Source organism: Melanerpes formicivorus, unplaced genomic scaffold (assembly GCF_026170545.1).
Source record: "Melanerpes formicivorus ecotype bairdi unplaced genomic scaffold, bMelFor1.0.p_v2 SCAF_64, whole genome shotgun sequence".
Classification (NCBI taxonomy): domain Eukaryota; kingdom Metazoa; phylum Chordata; class Aves; order Piciformes; family Picidae; genus Melanerpes; species Melanerpes formicivorus.
The window spans coordinates 2,947,621-2,966,696 of NW_027142416.1; positions in this window are offsets into that span (position 1 = coordinate 2,947,621).

Below are 19,076 nucleotides of genomic sequence, written 5' to 3' on the forward strand. Positions count from 1 at the left end.
GTATCAACCCAACATCTCCCCAGAGGACCACAGCTGTTCTCCAGCAAAAGCCTCACCACGGTGTTTCTACAAACCCAACATCTCCTGCAGCACCTTTCCTCCACAGACTTTAACTGTCCTGGGGGGGATGAGGGGTGTGGTAATATAATTCCTTTCCTTTCCTCTTCTCTCTCTCTCTCTCTCTTTATTTTCTCCCTCTCCCTTTCTTATGTCCACTTTCTCTATTTTCTCCCTCTTCCTTTCTTATGTCCACTTTATTTATGTAATAAATAGTCTAGCTGTTGATACTTTGGCCTCGTTTGTGCCATTAATTTCACAACACGGGAATATTTAAAAGAACTGTGTCTCTGGACCGAGACATCTAATGTCTCCGGACCGTGACATTTAAATGGCGTAGTCGGCAGGATTCCCGTGCAGTGAAAAGTATCACAGCAAAATTATTGCATTTCTGAGAACCCCGAAATGTGTGTGTGTGCCTGAGACGTACTTTTAGTACGAAGCGAGAGTGGAGTCCAGATTCGCGTTTCCACTCGCCTGCGAGGGAAGTGGCCGGAGAAGGACGAAGCGAAATTTTCAGAGAGACTGTGTGGGAGTTCTCAAAAGCTTTAAATGTGTGTGCTTTCTCGGGGAAGATTATCCGGGGTACAACTGTTGGTTTTATAGTGTGACCTCCTCGAGAATCCTCTGTACCCTGCTTTAAATGTGCGTGCTTTCCCGGGGAAGATTATCTGGGGTACAACTGTTGACTTTATAGTGTGACCTCCCCGAGAATTCTCAGTACCCTCTTTTAGGGAACCCAGTGTTGGTGGTATTTGTAAAGTGTGGCTTTCCCGAGAAGCCCAGTATTGAAGCAAAAGTTGAGAAACTTCTGCTGGTGTGTGTTCGCTCAGGGAAACAGAGTAACTCTTCCCTAAGAATTACAAGGTTGTTATCCTAGTGTAACAAAAAATTTTGAGGTACAAAAGCTGAGAAGCTTTTGCAAGTGTGGGTTCACTCAGCGAAATAGTGTGACTTCCTTGAGAAGCCCAGGTTGTTGTTGTTTTTTCTTGTGTGTGACCTCTCCTGAGAAATCTATTGTGCATTTTTCCTGGAGAAGATTATTTTGTAGTAAGCCTTTTAAAAGTGTACGTTTTTCCAGGGAAGGTTTTGCTGGTACAAAACAGTGTTTTGATCTGACTTCCCCGTGAAACTTAGTGCCCTATTAAGAAATGCTTTGTGAAACAAAAGAGATGGCCGGGAGTGAGAAGCTTTTTAACCTTTTAGAAGTTCACGGTGCCCGCCCCTCTGTACAGGTACTTGACTGGGCCCGTGAAAATTGGCATAATTTCCAGAGTGTGGCTGATAGAATTGTGGCCCTGCAGAAAGATGCACGAGCAAAAGCCGGGAAAGGCAAAGGTTTTATTTGTGCGGTTTTAGGTGCCTGTTTAGCCGCCTCAGTGAAGGAGAAAGAGGAATGGCATGAACAGGAAAATATAACTATTTCCTCTTTGCAGGACTTAGTTTCGTCACTACAAAGCCATGTTGCCACTTTGAAAGACGTAGTGGCAGATCTTAAAATTCAATTGGAAAAGGAGAGGAGGCAAAATTCGTATTTGGACTCAAAAGAGGGTGTGAATTACTTGGAGTCTGCCCCTATGTGCCCTCGGGCAGAACTGACAGTGGCTAAGGAAGCTGCTGCGCATATCAGACCTCTCATTAAAACTGAAGTTTTATATGAGGATGGGGAGGTTACCCCCACTATCACAACCAAAGAAACGCCTTTCTCCTACACTGAATTGGCCAAAATTCGTACAGAATTTGCACGATCTGCTGAGGAATCTGAGGTGGAATATGTCTGGCGAGTTTCAAAAACTGGAGGTGATCAGATTCTGTTAACAGAAGCTGAAGCCATGGGCTATTGGGGTGATAATGTTTTTCTAACTACAAAAAACAGAAGTGGACCCTGGAGTCTTACGCAAAGAGCTGCCTATTGGGCAGGGGGGTTTGATCCAAAGGAGAGGGGTGAACCCCTAATTCTGTGGGGAGGGATGAATCAGATAATGGAGAATGTGCAAAAAGCTGCATGCCTGCAGATGATATATGAAAGGGAACTAAAACATCATTTTGAATCCCCTCTTTCTATCCTGGTGGATGCAAACAGAATGACTCCTTTGATCAGGGGCCTCTCTGACTTGCTTAAAATAAGAGGTATCCAGCTTCAAAAAGAAATAGCTAATACCCCACTTTCTTCCAGGACATGGCAAGATGTGGGGAGGGAGTTATTAGATTATGCTAGGCAGTATAGTGTACCTGAGGAAATGAAAAAACCTCAAACTAGAGGCTTGAGACATGTGAAAATGACTCACCCACCAAGCCCCCAGGGCCAGATGCGCCGTATTCCTAGTAGGCACCTGGCTGGGGGCAGGGAACACTTGAATACCCGGCAATATTGGTGGGGGGTGGGTCGGGAGAAAGGTATTCCAAAAGAAGTGGTTGATGGGGTAGCCACGAGACAATTACGAATCATTGTGCAATGTTGGCCCGAGCCTAAAAAGAGGGCTGAGGTCACTGCTCCCCTCTTGGTGGGACCATTTGATGAGGGGAGGGATATGGCCCCCAGGGCAACTAAGGGCTTCACTTCCCAGCGGTGAATTGGGGGGTGAAGCATGAGTCAGGAGATCACCAAAAAATTGTACTTGGTTTGGCAAAAGGCCTTTGTTTGTGTTTAGCTTGGCTTTGAGAGAACCTGAAACAATCAACGATACTTACAGGCCCATTCAAAGTAATTATCACCTGAGAGGGTGGCTCTGAATGGTAACCTGGAAATACCAGTTTTGTATGTTTCAAGGTTGTGTTTCTTATTTGTGTTTCTTATTTAAGTTCTAATGCTAAATTTAAGTTCTAATGCTGAAGACTACCTGATGTATTGTCAGAAGGACTTGTCTTGCTACAATATGGAAGACTTCTCAAGTTTTGCATCACAGAAGACATCTCTTCAAGGACTGTACTTTCCATAACCCCGCAGACATTCAGATCTGGACTGAAGCTCTCACTTCAATTCCAAACTGAAGGACTGACGGGGTGGGGGGGTATGGGTTTGTTTGTTCTCCTGGCTTCCAGGAGGAACAAGGATGCTTTCACCTTGTGTAATTACCTGGTTTAATTTTGTTATATTTTCTTAGCATTGTCAATCTTGTATAAATCCCTGTTGTATACAGTGATTCAACATGTAGTGTCCAACATGCAGTTTGTGTCTAATGATGGTGTACAACAGATTTGTGCTGTTAGCCAATCAAAACTTACGTCTATTGCAAAAATTGTTTAAAACTTCTTTCCTTCCTTTTCCACTTCTTTCCTTTCTTTCCTTTCTTTCTTCCTTTTATCTTTGATTGACGGGGTGGTGTGACAGTCTAATAAGTTTGTCTCTCTCTATGTGAGTCAACAAAGATAAAAGTGATAGCAGAGCCACTGGAAAGAAGGTGGAAAGAATCCTGTCCACCAATCCTGGATGCAAATCAGCTTGTGATTGCATCGTGATAACACGGGACTACAACAATGGACCCAAGGACCCAGCCATCACACCTTTAGGGCAAGATAATCGCCACCTGTTTCCTGAGCTTTGTCTGGATGGAGACAGGGTAGACGGAGATTCCCCCCTCCTCCAGCCAGGGTCTTGCCCAAACACACAGATTTCCTGCCACTGGAATTCCTGAGGGACAATATTTGACTACATACCTAAGGACTAAAAAACTGTATAAAAGACTTGAGCAACTACTGGTTTGTAGAGAGAAACACAGGAGAGAAACAGAGGAGAGAAACAGAGGAGAAAAACGGGGAGAAAAACGGAGATGAAGGAAAACACAGGAGACGGGCCAGGCCGCTGAGAAGCCGGGACAATGCTGCTCCGGAGAACAGAAGCTGCCCGGAGGACCACAGCTCCAGCCAAATCCTCAGCACCGTTCCTGTATCAACCCAACATCTCCCCAGAGGACCACAGCTGTTCTCCAGCAAAAGCCTCACCACGGTGTTTCTACAAACCCAACATCTCCTGCAGCACCTTTCCTCCACAGACTTTAACTGTCCTGGGGGGGATGAGGGGTGTGGTAATATAATTCCTTTCCTTTCCTCTTCTCTCTCTCTCTCTCTCTTTATTTTCTCCCTCTCCCTTTCTTATGTCCACTTTCTCTATTTTCTCCCTCTTCCTTTCTTATGTCCACTTTATTTATGTAATAAATAGTCTAGCTGTTGATACTTTGGCCTCGTTTGTGCCATTAATTTCACAACACGGGAATATTTAAAAGAACTGTGTCTCTGGACCGAGACATCTAATGTCTCCGGACCGTGACAGTCTCCTTCTCTGGAGACTTTCAAAGCCGACCTGGATGCTTTCCTGTGTGGCCTGCTCTAGGTGATGCTGCATTGGCAGTGGGGTTGGACCCAATGGTCTCTGGAGGTCCCTTCCAACCCCTAGAGTTCTGTGATTCTGTGAGAGCTGTGGGAGTGTGAGGCAAACTGTGTGAGACAGCCCAAAGCATGTAGTGGCCTTCAGTTCTCATCTCTTCTACATCCCACAGAGAGCAGTGCTGTTTTTCCAGCCTCCTGCTGGAAGCAATAGCCAGATGAAAAGCAATCACATTGGAGTGAATGCAGACAAACCAGAGCAGTCACTTCTGGGAAGAAGAAAGCATGCTGGAGATGTTTCCTCTTATTTCAAAGGTGTAAATCTTAAAATTGTTAAAATAAGTCTCAGTCTCTGATTGTGGGGAACTTGTTGGTCTTGGACTCCCATTTACCTACCACAGCAAAATTCATACACTTCTGTCTTCAATTCATCAGAACATTGTGGACAAGCCAAGCAGAACTAAGCCTGAACACTGCCATGCTGGTGTTATTTGTAGAGGTGTGCTGCCAAAAGTGGAGCTTCTTGAATGCTGACCAGTTCTGTATAACCAGTCTGGGGTAAAAGAGCAAGAAAATCATCATCTGCTGATGCTGACATAATGATCTGCTCTCTGTCCTCCTCCTTTGTTCAATACAGTGCCTAAATCATGGCTTCTGTTCTGGTAATCAAAGGTTTTCTTTCCACAGGATTATATTATTTAAGGCATTACCTATGGCTTTGTTACCAGTTACAATTTATGTGCTCACAGGCTGGACATCATTCTCTTATCTTCCCAATGTAATGGAAGAACCATTAAAGGCAGGAGGCAAACAAGGATTTATTCTCTACATCATCCATGGAAAAAAAAACAGCCCCACATCTGTGGTGGTATAATTTGACTGACAAGCAAGAAGCTTGCACTAACCTCAAGCTGTGACTGATTGTGAGAAAGGAAAGAGTGCAGGAGCAGGAGCCTGCCAGAGCAGCAGACGTAAGCATGGTAGGCAAGAAGATGGAAATCTGGACCAAGAAAGGAACTATCTATAATGGTAGGGCTCAATTGCTTCTGTAGATGAGTATCTCACTGAATTCTCATGGATAAACTGGCTGCTCATGGCTTGGCTTGGCTCTGCTGGGTACAGCACTGCCTGGCTGGGCTCAAAGAGTGGTGGTCAATGGAGTTAAACCCAGCTGGTAGCTGGGCACAAGTGGTGTTCCTCAGGGATCAGTGTTGGGACCACTTCTGTTTAACATCATTGGTGATGACCTTGATGAAGGCACAGTGTGTGTCAGCAGTAATCTCACAGATGACACCAAGATGGGTGTCAGTGTTGATCTGCACCAGGGCAGGGAGGCTCTACAGAGGGACTTGGACAGATTGGATCCATGGCCAATGTTAACAGGAGGACTCAAAAAGGCCAAGTACTGGGGCACAACAAGGCAAGCAAGGCTACAGGCTTGGGGTGGTGTGGTTAGAAAGCTGTTGACAGAAAGGGACCTGGGGGTGCTAATGGACAAGCAGCTGAAGAGAAGCCAGCAGTGTGCCCAGGTGACCAAGAAAGCCAAAGGCATCCTGGCTGGGATCAGTAATGCTGCGTCCAGCAGGAGCAGGGAGGGGATTGTGCCCTGGGACTCGGCTTTGGGAAGGCCACACCTGGAGTATTGTGTCCAGTTTGGGGCACCTCAGTACAAGAGAGATGTAGAGGTGCTGGAGCCAGGGCAGAGGAGGGCAAGGAAGCTGTGAAGGGCCTGGAGAATAAATCTGATGGAGAGAGACTGAAGGAGCTGGGGATGGTTAGTGTGAAACAGAGGAGGCTGTGGGGGAGACCTCATTGCTGTCTACAACTACCTGAAAGGACCTTGTGGAGAGGCTGCTGCTGGTCTGACAGGTAATTAGTGACAGAACAAGAGGGAATGGCCTCAAGCTGCCACTGGGTAGCTTTAGACTGGACAGTAGGAAACATTTTTTCAGGGCAAGAGTGGTCAGGAATTGGAATGTGCTGCCCAGGGAGGTGGTGGAGTCCCCAAGCCTGGATGTGTTTCAAGGTGGTTTGGATGTGGTGCTTGGGGCTATAGTTTAGAGGTGACCCTTGCAGAGTAGGGTTCTGGGTTGGACTTGGTGATCCTGAGGGTCCTTTCCAACCTGAATGTTCCTGTGATTCTGTGATCTCAAAATTATTTCTTTGTTATCATCAATGACAAATTAATATCTGCAAGCCAAGCCATAAGGTGGTTTGGAGTGGGATGAAATACCAGCCCAGGGTGTTACTGTGATGTGCTCTTTGTTCATATCATTTCTGTTGTGACCATTAACCTCCAGCCAACATGTGGAGTGGGTATTTTATAAGTAGGAAACACCACCCTGCAAAGCTTGCTACCCCACATGGATTGTCCAGCAGACAAGGAGGGGCACAAAGAGAAGGGTCTTACCCATGCTCACAGGACTGAAAAGAGACAGAGCCAGAAAGCAGACAATAAAGTCACACTGCTTGCATCTTATCCTTGGCTGACAGGCTATGCAATTGATAGCTCTTCAAAAGGGATACAGTGAAATGTTCTTCTTGATGCCCAAAATGTAAAACACACCAAATACAGGGCAGTATGATTGGGAAAAAAAATAAAAAAGAAGAGGAGTCTTGTGTCTGAAACATTATTCTGAGGTCCTTCCATGAATCCTGAAGTTGTTTGGGTTGTTGATTTGAGGTGTGAGAGGTTGGACATATCAAAAATCAGAATCACAGAATCAGCCAGCTTGGAAGAGACCTCCAAGATCACCAAGTCCAACCAGTCATCCAACCCTAACTAATCAACCAGACCATGGCACTAAGTGCCTCATCCAGGCTTTGCTTAAGCCTTCCGGGGATGGGGAGGGGTCTGGAGCACAGCCCTGTGAGGAGAGGCTTGAGGGAGCTGGGGTTGCTTAGCCTGGAGAAGAGGAGGCTCAGGGCAGACCTTCTTGCTCTCTACAACTACCTGAAGGGAGGTTGTAGCCAGGTGGGGGTTGGTCTCTTCTCCCAAGCAAGCAGCACCAGAACAAGAGGACACAGTCTCAAGCTGTGCCAGGGGAGGTTTAGGCTGGAGGTGAGGAGAAAGTTCTTCACTGAGAGAGTGGTTGGCCATTGGAATGTGCCAGGGAGGTGGTGGAGTCCCCATCCCTGGAGGTGTTCAAGAGGGGATTGGATGTGGAACTTGGAGCCATGGTTTAGTTGTCAGGAGGTGTTGGGTGACAGGTTGGACTTGATGATCTCTGAGGTCTTTTCCAACCTTATTGATTCTATGATTCTATGGTAAGTCCTAGAAGACCTTAACAAAGTCCCTAGCTGCCCTATACACACACACACCCCACCCCCCAGTACTGCTCTGAGCTGCTTAAATTTTCCGTCTTGCCAATCCCCCAACCAGTAAAACCCAACCACATCTCTAAGCTAAAATCTTTTCCCAATCAGAGGTGCCAACCTGTCAAGGAGGTGACTCCTGCAGCGTGTTCCAGTCAAAGGTGCCACCATGGGAGGATGTTGTTCTTGGTGCACATGGAATGCTGCTGTTTTGCATGCAATTGCTCAGCTAGAGAGTATTTCACAATCCCAGTATTTCACAAGAGGGACAGGGATCTGCTGGAGAGAGTCCAAAGGAGAGCTACCAGGATGCTGAAGGGACTGGAGCTCTGCCTGATGAAGAGAGGCTGAGAGGCTGTTTAGTCTGGAGAAGACAAGACTGAGAGGGTATCTAATAAATGTTTATAAATATCTGAGGGATGCGGGTCAAGAGGGAGGGGACAGGCTCTGCTCACTTGCACCCTGCGATAGGACAAGGGGTAATGGATAGAAACTCCAGCACAGGAGGTTCCACCTCAACATGAGGAGGAACTTCTTCACTGGGAGGGTCACAGAGCACTGAACAGGCTGCCGAGAGTGGTTGTGGAGTCTCCTTCTCTGGAGCCTTTCCAGCCCTGTCTGGATGTGTTCCTGTGTGACCTGTGCTGGATTCCATGGCCCTGCTCTGGCAGGGGGTTTGGACTCAATGTCCTCCAGAGGTCCCTTCCAACCTCTGTAGTCCTGTGATCCAGGCACTCTGTACACATCCCAGCAGGACATCCCACACCCCAACAGTATTTTCCTTGCCTTGTCAAGATTTTCATTCATTTCTGAGAGAGATTTGTCCAGAAGCAGTTTGAAGGGATGGTGCTCATGAATTTGAGCATATTTTATTGCTCAGGATATGCTGCCAAGAGATGACACATTTGGAGGTCTGTGTGGAACACACAGTGAGAAGGGTTTTACTCATTCAACTTAGTTAAAGGGAAGTGCAGAGTTTTCTTTCAGGAAAATGAGAATGAGTCATCCATCCACACATTTGATTTCCAGATCCAAGAGTTGGCAATCTAGACATAAGACTTTTCATTTTGCTGAACCTTCATCAGTCTCTCTGTAGGCTGTAACACCTTGATGTCAACAGGACATTCCTAGGGACGTTGAAAGCAGAGCAGGAGGTACCAGGATTTTTTCTTCCAGGTGAGAAGACAGAATCATAGAATCATAGAATTGATGCAGGCCAAGATCAGCAATAGTGTGGCCAGCAGGAGCAGGGAAGCCATTCTGCCCTGTGCTCAGCACTGCTTAGGCCACACTTTGAGTCCTGTGTCCAGTTCTGGGCTCCTCAATTTAAGAAGGACATCGAGACACTTGAAGGTGTCCAGAGAAGGGCAATGAGGCTGGGGAGAGATCTGGAGCACAGCCCTGTAAGGAGAGGCTGAGGGAGCTGGGATTGCTTAGCCTGGAGAAGAGGAGGCTCAGGGGAGTCCTTCTTGCTCTCTACAACTACCTGAAGGGAGGTTGTAGCCAGCTGGGGGTTGGTCTCTTCTCCCAAGCAACCAGCACCAGAACAAGAGGACACTGTCTCAAGCTGCACCAGGGGAATTTTAGGCTGGAGGTGAGGAGAAAACTCTTCACTGAGAGAGTCATTCGCCATTGGAATGTGCTGCCCAGGGAGGTGGTGGAGTCGCCGTCCCTGGAGGTGTTCAAGAGGGGATTGGATGTGGCACTTGGTGCCATGGTCTAGTCATGAGGTCTGTGGTGACAGGTTGTACTTGATGATCTTTGAGGTCTCTTCCAACCTTGGTGATTCTGTGATTCTGTGAGTACAGCACCAGTGTGGAAAAACTCTGCTCTTAGCTTCAAGTGCTCAAGACTTCTCACCTCGTCTTGCCCAGGCAGAAACAGGCTGTAATAATTACTTAAAACCCAAAGCTCTCAGTCCCAAATGTTAATTAGGTACTGCCCAAAGTAAAAGGCTGTGTTTAAACTGCATCTTTTTGTTTGCCTAACATTGCTTTCAGCATGCAGAGTTTGATGGAGCAGGGTGTACTCAGAAGGGTTGAGCTGGCAACCTGCAGCAGTGACATGAGGTTTTGAATGTCAGCACAGGCCGTCATCTTCCCCTTGTATTCTGGCAAACGAGGCCAGCAGGAGGCTGTTTAATTGCCTGAGACCCCCCTGCTAAAGCACACTTGTTTGCTCTCCCTTTTTGCCCTTCAAGGTCTTCCAAGCCAGGGCTAGGGCAGCTGCTCCCTCAGCACTGGTGGTAAGCAGCAGTGTGCTCCCAGGGCTCCTAGTCTTGCTGTGGCAAACACGTGGGGCAAATCAGCTCTGCAGAGTAGGACTCCTGATGTTTCCCATGCAGATCAGAACATGTGAAAAGTAACTGGAACTGTTGCCACTTCAAAGCATTTCCAGGTCTGAGCCATTTCCCCTATGCATGTCTATTGACATGGCACAGTTACTGTTTCACCAGCTGCTTTCCTCAGGCGGGAAGTGTTGTAGCTCTTGAGTTATATTTCTGATGTTAGTGCTGGTTCTGTGTGCTTGTCTCAAGCATCCAGGGTATGTATGAGAACAGCAGAGACACTGAGGGAAAATGGACATGCTCTCAGGCTCTGTCTCTGCAGGCCTGGCAACATTTGTAATGCTTATGGTGTTAAAGACAAAGAATGGTATGATCTTAGGGTAAAACACCTAAAGTGCTTTTGTCACCATCTTCAAAAACCATTTAGAGTCAACACCGCTCAGCTCAAGCTTTTTTAAATGCAGGCTTACAAAATTTGCTTGTTACTGGCAAGGAGAGTTGGAGCTCTTGATCTTCCAGTAGGGCTGTGTCCTGGACACAGCTCACAGCCCCAATTGTCAGGCTACTCATAATGTTCCCCTGAAGTATCCTAAGGAAAAAAAATGCACTTCATATAGAAATGATGTGAACTGTGATGCGACACAGAATCATAGAATCACAGAATCACAGAATGGTCCAGGCTGGAAGGGACCTCCACAGCTCATCCAGTCCAACCTCCCTGCAGTCAGCAGGGACATCCCCAACTAGATCAGGCTGCCCAGGGCCTCCTCCAGCCTCACCTGTAAGATCTCCAAGGAAGGAGCCACAACCACCTCCCTGGGCAACCTGTGCCAGTCTTCCACCACCCTCATGGGAAAGAACTTGTTCCTCACATCCAATCTAAATCTGCTCTGCTCTAGTTTGAAGCCATTGCCCCTGATCCTGTCCCTGCAGGCCTTTGCAAACAGTCTCTCTCCATCCTTCCTGTAGCCCCCGTCAGGTACTGGCAGGCTGCTCTAAGGTCTCCTTGGAGCCTTCTCTTCTCCAGGATGAACACTCCCAGCTCCCTCAGCCTGTCCTTGTAGCAGAGCTGCTCCAACCCCCTGAACATTTTCATGACCTTTCTCTAGACCTGCTCCATCAGGTCCAGGTCCTTCCTATATTGAGTGCTCCAGAGCTGGTGTGGTGGGTTGAGGGCTACCACAACTGGATGCAGTACACCTGGTGATGTCTCACCAGCGCCAAGTGGCAGAATCAAGTGACAGATCCTCTCTGGCTCTGCTAGCAATGCTGCTTTGGATGCAGCCCAGGCTGCCATTGGCCTTCTGTGCTGCAAGCTCACACTGCCAGCTCCTGGCCAGCTTCTCATCCACCAGCACCCCCAAGTCCTTTTCCTCAGGGCTGCTTTCTCTCACCTCCTCCCCCAGTCTGTGTTGACAGTGAGGATTATTCCAGCCCAGGTGCAGAACCCTGCAGAGTCCCTGGTAGCAACTCAACCTGTCCCCAGGCTAAAGCACTGGTATGGCACAGCACTTTCTCCTGCTCTGTGCAGGGGGGAGGATGGCTGGAGCTAAAAAAAGGTTCTATCTTTTTTAGGAGGAGAGGAAGGAGGCTGCAGTATTTGTAGGAGTGGGTGGTAGCTGGAAGTGTGTCTTGTGAAGTTGCTCTATGATGGATGTGGTGGAAAAATAGGAGTTTGCCAAGTACAGGCATTTTCTGTTCCCATATAACTAAAGCTGCTTTTGATCTCAATGTGACAAGTGATGTGTATATTGTACTGCTGCAACCACTTGAGTCTTTTTAGCTTGAAAAACAAGTAGCCCAGGGACCAAAATCTGCTCTCAGACATCCTCCTTGCAGAACTCCCACACCCTTAAAAATACTAACTAGGAGAGGTGGGTACTACAGAGGAATGTGCAGCAGGGCTGTCCCTGGGCTTTTAGGAGTGTTTGTGCAGTCCAAATCCTGGGACCCTGGCAACTCATATTGGAGGTTCCAGGTTTGTATCCCAGCATGGGGGCATGTTACAACTTCCAGGGGAACAGCAGCAGTTGCATGAGAAGCTAAATGAGCCACAAAGCATTTCCCTGACCTGCACCACCACCAACTCTATTTATTTATTTACTTTACATTTAGGTTTTAATTATTTCAGAGACATCAGTATTTTAATCACTCCCTGGGCTGCAGCAAGAGAAGCAGAATCAGCAGGTCAAGAGAGGTGATTCTCCCCCTCTGCTCCACTCTGCTGACACCACACCTGGAGTACTGCAACCAGTCCTGGAACCCCTGTTCCAGGAAGGATCTGGAGGTGCTGGAAGGTGTCCAGAGAAGGGCCATGAGGAAGAGCAGAGGGCTGGAGCTGCTCTGCTATGGAGACAGACTGAGAGAGTTGGGGTTGTGCAGTCTGGAGAGGAGAAGGCTCCCAGGAGACCTTCTTGTAGCCTCCCAGTATATGAAGGGGGCTCCAAGAAAGCTGGGGAGGGACTTTTGAGGGTGTCAGGGAGTGATAGCACTGGGGGGGAATGAAGCAAAACTAGAAGTGGGTAGATTGAGATTGGATGTTAGGGAGAAGTTGTTCCCCATGAGGGTGGTGAGAGACAGGCACAGGTTGCCCAGGGAGGTGGTGGAAGTCTCATCCCTGGAGGTTTTTGCAGCCAGGCTGGATGTGGCTGTGAGCAACCTGCTGTAGTGTGAGGTGTCCCTGGCCATGGCAGGGGAGTTGGAACTGGTTGATCCTTGAGGTCTCTTCCAACCCTAACAATTCTATGATATCTGAACAATCTTGATGCTGTAATATTAAACCATTGCCTTGCCTACATATCAGTGCTGATGGGAAGGAGGAAATCCTGCACTCATCATATCTCCACCCTAGAAATCTGGCAAAGCTAAGCTTTATGTGCCACTCTCTAATCAACCTCCTACAAACTCTTACACTCCTGAGTTACAAAGGATTAAAGTGGAAGAAGGTAAAAACTCAAAGTGTGTCCAGACAGAAGTCCTAATTTGGAAACCAAAATCCTGAGGGAGCTCTGTTAAAGCAGTTCATGCACCAACCCAGCAGCAGAACAGCAGGCTTGTTTCCACATCTTCCATCTTGGTCCTGAAGCCAGGGCACCTCTTGGTAACCACTCTGTTACTATTGCTTGAACTGGTCCTGCTTTCCCCAGAGCAGTGTATGTGTCTGCAGTAAATATGTGAGACAGGAATGGTTGCCTAGACCCTCCTGCTGGGACACCAGGAGAGAGTTAGTGCTAAAGATGATGTGGTTCCTTTCACACACGTGTGGATCACTATCACATCCAGGGTTAAAATGTAATGTGTCACGCTGTGGGTTTCTCTCAGAAGAGCCAAATCCCTGCCTGCCTTGCTTCTTTCTCTCTCTCTCTCTTTTTATTGCCAGGATGGTTGCCCAGGAAGATTTTATTTATTTACTTATTTTTCTTTTACAACCAACCAAACTCCAGACTGGAAGAGGGGAAGGAGAGAAGCTGCAGTACTGTGAAGGAGAAGCTGCACTTCCTGTGGATTTAATTTGTGTTCAGTAATCAAGAAGGGGGAAAAAAAGTGTTTAGTTTAATAGGTGGTCGAGGCCCCATCCCTGGGGGTGTTTAAGACCAGGCTGGATGAGGCTCTGGCCAGGCTGATCTAGTGTGGGGTGTCCCTGCCCATGGCAGAGGGGTTGGAACTAGATGATCCTTGTGGTCCCTTCCAACCCTGAATGATACTATGATACTATGATTTCAGGAAATCACAGAGCAAATGCCCTGAGCCATGCAGTGTGCTGAGGCCAGGGCACACTGCAGCACAGCTTCCCACAGCAAGAGCTGTGTGCCAAGCCTGACTGATGTGCAGCTTTTGTACCATGTCATTATTGCATTTTGAGGCATGACTTTCATCAGATTGTTTTTATTGCTCTAACACATGACATGGATGTTTTTACATCAGAAGAGTTGTTCTTTTCTCCACTAATTATTAGCATATTTAGTACACAAAACAACCAGAAGGAGCTGGAAATCATTTAGGTCATCCACTCCATTACTCTTCAGTTTAAGGATATTGAGACACTTGAACGTGTTCAGAGAAGGGCAATGAGGCTGGGGAGGGGTCTGAAGCACAGAGGAGAGGCTGAGGGAGCTGGGGCTGCTTAGTCTGGAGAAGAGGAGGCTCAGGGGAGACCTTACTGCTGTCTACAACTACCTGAATGGAGGTGTTAGCCAGGTAGGGCTTGGTCTCCTGTGGTTGAGGCTCCTTCCCTGGAGGTCTTCCAGGTGAGGCTGGAGGAGGCCCTGGGCAGCCTGATCTAGTTGGGGATGTCCCTGCTGACTGCAGGGAGGTTGGACTGGATGAGCTTTGGAGGTCCCTTCCAGCCTGGACCATTCAATGAGGGTGCTGCAGCAGGGTGGGACCAGGGAACCTGGCCAGAGTCAGCACTGAAATGGAAGAAGAAACTGCTTCAAGTGGGAAAGAGTTACATATAGAGCAAAGCAAGCATTTATTCCTTCTAATTTGCCAAATTCCACACTCTTTATGCTATCACAGCAGACTCCCTCTCCTCAGATCAACATATTTGGCTTTGTTTCCAAAGTGCCTTCAGCTGCAGATAGCACAAATGCAAGTTTTTGCTTACCCTGGGCAGATAGAGCAACATTGCAAGGCTATGCATTGTTTTATCTCCTCTCTTGTGCATAGATCAATAAGGGTTAATCCAGGACTGTGCCTATACTCATGCAGGCATCTCATGTAGTCATTGAATCCATTTAATGGAATCTCTGGCACCAGCCTGTTGGGTATATAGAATTTCACCAGTCAAAATGTTTGCCTAGACAACCAATGAATAATGAAAAGAGTTTAAGAGGTGCTTCAGCTGATCACCCTCCCATCCTGTGGGGTATGGGATTATCCTCTTGAAGGGCTAAATCCATGCCAGTCCCAAGTGAGTTCCTCAAAATGTGCATCCTTTCCCCAGGAAAGGAGGTGGATACAGAGGTAGGGAGAGCAGGTGCTTTGCCACTGGGTTTATTCCTGAATGTGGCCTGTGAAACCCAGCTTCATTCCATTATTTGGCTTACAGGGGGTCCCTCTGAAACAAAAGACAGCTAGGCAGAGTGCTGGGATGGTAGCACTGCCGTCCTTGTCTTAGACAACAACATGCCTGATGGAGAAGAGTGGCTGCCAAATGGCCACAGCCAAGGCTGAAGAGGGCACAATGCCTTGGCATCTCCTTTTAGTTCATTCCATGCACTGCATTTGTTTAAAGGCTTATTACAAATGAAAGAGTTAGCTAGCTTCAGAAAACCTTGCAGAAAGCTTGATGGCAGGCACACACTGGGGCTGAGCTTTCAGGCTGACAATGGTTCTTTTCTTTCAATCCATGGTCCCTGTTGGGAAAGCATCTTGTCATGTCAGCAGCGAATATCTAATGCAGCTTTATTACTGTGTCAGGAACCCATTAGTGAAGCCTTCTGAGTGTAATCATACTGCTGTCTTGCTGGCTTTGCACCTTGCTCATGCAGCCATAGCACAGGCAGTGGCAAGACTTGCACTGTTTTTTCCCTCTGCAATGCCCAGAAAGTGTAGCTACACAATAAAATATTGCCCAGAAGAAACTCAGGTAGAAATGGCAGTGGCTGAGAATAAGGAGAACCAGGTTGTCTGAGTAGTCTGTTTAGACCACAAGTTTTACTCCTCTTTGTGCTGTAATTATGACCTGCAGGCTAGGCAACATCTCAGTGCTTACAGAATCCAAATGTAAGTAAAAAAAATATAAATAAATGAAAAGAAAGAAGAGAAGGAGATGCCTCTTAGATCACAGAACCACAGACTCACAGAATGTTAGGAGGTGGACCTTCCAGCCTCCTAAGCTCATTCAGTCCAACTCCCCTGCCAGAGCAGGATCATCTAGAGCAGATCACACAGGAACACATCCAGCCTGAGAGCCCTGGGGCTGTTTAGTCTGGAGAAGAGATGACTTAGAGGGGATCTGATCAGTGTCTATCAATATCTGAGGGCTGGGGGTCAGGAGGGAGGGCACAGGCTCTGCTCACTTGCACCCTGCGATAGCACAAGGGGCAATGGATAGGAACTCCAGCACAGGAGGTTCCGCCTCAGCATGAGGAGGAACTTCTTCACTGGGAGGGTCACAGAGCACTGGAGCAGGCTGCCCAGAGAGGTTGTGGAGTCTCCTTCTCTGGAGCCTTTCCATCCCTGTCTAGATGTGTTCCTGTGTGACCTGCACTGGATTCCATGGTCCTGTTCTGGCAGGTGGTTGGACTCGATGATCTCTGGAGGTCCCTTCCAACCCATCCTGTGATACCAAAGCCACTGCTGTTCTTAGGGACAGAAAGCCCAGAAAGGAAAAGTAACACAGGTATCCGAGGCTAAAGCATAATGGATTTATAGAATCATAGAATCACTAAGTCCAACCTATCACCCAACACCTCCTGACAACTAAACCATGGCACCAAGTGCCACATCCAATCCCTTTTTGAACACCTTCAGGGATGGTGACTCCACCACCTCCATGGGCAGCACATCCCAATGGCCAATTACTCTTTCTGAGAAGAAATTCTTCCTCACCTCCAGCCTAAACCTCCTCTGGCACAGTTTGAGACTGTGTCCTCTTGTTCTGGTGGTGGTTGCCTGGGAAGTGCCTGTAAGTGTATTTTAGTCACCTAAGTCTTGGAGAATTACTTTGCTCTCAACTGTTTCATCTCACAGGACCTAAAATCAGTTAGTGCCTTGGCTTTTGAGCAATTTTCTGGGCTGAGACTTCAAAGATTGAGAGCAAGAGAGAGGAGAGGGCTTTTGAGAGGCAAAGAGGCTCTGATAATCTGCCCACACCTCCTCCCCCTTCTCACAGTGTCTCAATCACTGAGCTATTGTGTGACAGTTGGTGTGTTCCCTCCCCATGCTCACCCTGTCAGGCTCCACATCACCTGCAAATCAATCACAGCACCTTAAAAATGGCCCTCAGCCCCAGCACTTCAGCAGTGATTTTGTCAGGAGGGAGAAATAAGAGTTCTTACTCACTGCTACCATGTGCCAGGTCTGAAGTCACCCCAAGATTAAGGGGTGAGTAGCTTCTGCATTTTGAGTGGCTCATTGTCCTCTGAAATTAGTGTAAATTCTGAGAGGAGTTATTGTGCTGGGCTCAGTGTTGCTCTTTACCAAAAAAAAAAAATATGCTCCTCATCAATATTGAATTGCATTTTCCAACCTAGTTGAATTCCCTGATTCAATGATTGTCACAGTGTAGTGCTGAGCTTTGGTAAATATGGGTATTCAGGAAATGGAATAGAATAGAGTGGAATGGAATGGAATGGAATGGAATGGAATGGAATGGAATGGAATGGAATGGAATGGAATGGAATGGAATGGAATGGAATACAATAGACCAGGTTGGAAGAGACCTTCAAGATCATCACATCCAACCTATCATCCAACACCACCTAATCAACTAAACCATGCAACCAACCACCCCATCAAATCTCCTCCTGAACACCTCCAATGATGGTGACTCCACCACCTCCCATGGTAGCCCATTCCAATGGGCAATCACTTTCCCTGTGTAGAACTTCTTCCTAACCTCCAGCCTAAACCTCCCCTGGTGCAGCTTGAGACTGTGTCCTCTTGTTCTGGTGCTGGTTGCCTTGGAGAAGAGACCAACCCCCACCTGGCTACAACCTCCCTTCAGGTAGTTGTAGAGAGCAATAAGACAGAGAAAAGTAAGTAATATTGCTTCCTAGTGTGCTGTCAGGGGCCACTGCTGCTCTGCCAGCCATGAAGAGGTGGAGCAACTGAATAAAATCTCACTTTTCCAACAACAAACTCCACTTATTGCAACACATCCAAGTGAGCAAAAAGTGTAATGGATGGCAGTGAAAATGCTAAGGTAGCAGCCTGCTCTTCTGTTTGTTCTAAGGACAGGGGTTGCCATGCTGCAGAAGGCAACTCCACAGGTTTTTGTCTCTCCAGGAATTGCAGATGGTGCTGACATCTCAGCCAGGCTTAGCCAGGCTGGAGAACTGGGCAGGAAAGAAATTTAATGAAGTTCAACAAGGGCAAGGGTAGAGTCTTGCACCTGGGAAAGGACAACCTCATGGAGCAGTACAGGTTGGGGACTGACCTGTTGGAGAGCAGTGAAGGGGAAAAGGACCTGGGGGTCCTGGTGGATGGGAGGCTAACCATGAGCCAGCAATGTGCTCTGGTGGCCAAGAAAGCCAATGGCATCCTGGGGTGGATTAGAAGGGCTGTGGTTGAGAGGGGGTCTCCTCCTGCTCTGTTCTGCCCTGCTGAGGCTGCATCTGGAATATTGTGTCTGGTTCTGGGCCACTCAGTTCAAGTGGAACAGAGAAATGCTTGAAAGAGTCCAGCACAGTGCCACAAAGTTGATTAAAGGAGTGGAAGATCTTCCTTATGAAGAGAGCCTGAGGGAGCTGAGGGCTCTGTAGGTTGGAGAGGAGGAGCCTGAGAGGTGACCTCATTGCTGTTGATAAAGCTGTGCAGGGTGAGTGCCCAGAGGCTGGAGCCAGGCTCTGCTAGGTGATGCCCAGTGCCAGCATAAGGGGCAGTGGTGGAAGCTGGGGCAGAGGAAGTTGCATGGAAACAGGAGGAGGAATTTTTTCCCTGTGAGGGTGACAGAACACTGGAACAGGATGCCCAGGGGGATTGTGGAGTCTCCCCCTCTGGAGACATTCAAGCCCTGCCTGGATGTGTTCCTGTGTGCTCTGCTCTAGATGCTTCTGCTCTGGCAGGAGGTTGGACTGGATGAGCTTCTGAGGTCCTTTCCAGCCCCCAATGTTCTGTGATTCTATGATTTTTCTTCATTAAAAGTTGCAGTGGTTATTGTTGCCAGCTGAGAGGTACCTCCATCATGACTCTAAAGACACAAGCAGCTCTGCAATTCACCTGGCTTTCATTTCCACAGCAGGCAGGTAGAAAACCCTCAGAGTTGCTGCCTCTCACCATGCAGACTCTCTCCAGTATTGCTACTGGCTTCAGTTCTGCACCCACCTCCTTGGTGAGAGCTGGTGCCAGGGAGCGTTACAAGTGGATTATTGGTTTACACTCTGAATGAAAGATGTGACCACTAACAACAAACAAGATTAATCTGGCT